Consider the following 1,920-nt stretch of genomic DNA (forward strand, 5'->3'; position numbering starts at 1 on the left):
TTTTTTTAATAACTGAACTTTTTGTAGGTACTAGATAGAACTTAACTTGTAAATGCCCTAACTTATATGCCCTAACTAACAACTAGGAGAAAGTTAACTTTATATTGCAAAAGTGATATGCTTTAATAGACTAACATGTAGATTGGAATGATAAACATCACTTAAGAATATTCAAAAGCTACATACACACATGCATGCATGCATACACACACACACACACATTCACACACACACGTCTCCATCCCATTTCCAGAGAGAGTTAGCCCAAAAGTTTATTCATAGGTAAACTTTATATGACCTAGCCTCTCAAAAAATTTTCTTAATAGTTCAATAGATAGAAAAATATAAAAAAGTGCCAGAAATTTTTGTGAACAATTAAACTGGAAGTGATACATTTAGATAAAAACTCATTTGTAGTGCCTGCTACCTATATAGCCTTTCTTAGCCACTAAAATCCTCAGCAATGTAGTCCCACATTTTCTGCTCTAAGCACAGGTTACTTCCAACCAAAATAACTCATTACTAGGTGTGTTCTTTAGCAACACATAAATTAGAGGGTTGCCAGTATTTCTTGGTTTAAGCTCTGTTCCTTATTATGGGGTCATCTTTCAAAAATGATAACCTTACTTTTAAAATGTTTGCTGTTCAGCCATGTCGAAAGTTAAAAAAGCAGGAATTAAATAACATTCCTTGGTGAAATGTATCTTGGTGAGAACTACTTTCTGATCTTCCAGTTCCCAAATTACCTGACTGTTCCAAGTACAAGAATTTTTAAATGCATATAAATATCTAATGCTCTATTAAGTTTGTACATTAAAACTAATCCAAAAACTAATTTCTATGTTCAGATTTAAGGTTAAGAAGCACATAGTAGAAGACAATGAATATTCAAGTTGCTATCAAACTATTTCTTGTTTTCCTCAGTAAGCATACTCGAACCCAGCAGGGTAGAGCTATATTGCTTAAATCTAATGATCTACCCTTAGACTAATAAGCAGGGATTCTGTTTTATTAATCAGTCTCCTGTGAATTTGGTTCACTTAATCTGTATTTTATTTTTTTATTTCAGCATATTACAGGGGTACAAATGTTTAGGTTACATATATTGCCTTTGCCCCACTTGAGTCAGAGCTTCAAGTGTGTCCAGCCCCCAGACAGTGCACACTGCACCCATCCCCTCCTGCCCCCTCCCATCTGCCCAACACCCAATGAATGTTATTGCTATATGTACACTTAAGTGTTGATCAGTTAATAGCAATTTGATGGTGAGTACATGTGGTGCTTGTTTTTCCATTCTTGTGATATTTCACTTAGTAGAATGGGCTCCAGCTCTATCCAGTATAATAGAAGAGGTGCTAGATCACCATTGTTTTGTGTGGCTGAGTAGAACTACAGTGGACTGAGGGGTACTTAGACTGTTTTTTATTTTGACAATACCTCTGATATTCAAGACGTTGGCTAATTCCTGGGATATAGAATCTTAGAGTTAAACTGTAACATGGATACATGGATATGGAGTGGTTCAAGTCCCGTTACATTTATAAATTTCTTTTACAGATTTTACCTTATTTACTTTGAAGCTCTTTATTTTCTTTGCAATGCCATCACTTTAATTTAAAACCATATTTGCTTATATATTATTTTTAAAAAAACCAGTAATATTCCTAAAACCTGATCACTATTTCTACATCTTTATTGCATTAGTTCCAACACGCATGTTAACTTCTTTACTCCTCTCTGCCTAGATGAATCTCCCACAATTCAGTTTCAGTATAGACTTAAATCTGTAAAATCTTTCCTTATTATTCTTATCCATGACATTCTCCCCCTTCTGAATTCATTGTCAGGATGAACCCTGCTATCAGATAATTTAAAATCTCCTGGTGATTCAAATAAAGTATACCTCAAAAAATAACTAAC

This window comes from Propithecus coquereli, unplaced genomic scaffold, assembly GCF_000956105.1.
Source record: "Propithecus coquereli isolate 6110/MARCELLA unplaced genomic scaffold, Pcoq_1.0 Scaffold219, whole genome shotgun sequence".
NCBI lineage: Eukaryota > Metazoa > Chordata > Mammalia > Primates > Indriidae > Propithecus > Propithecus coquereli.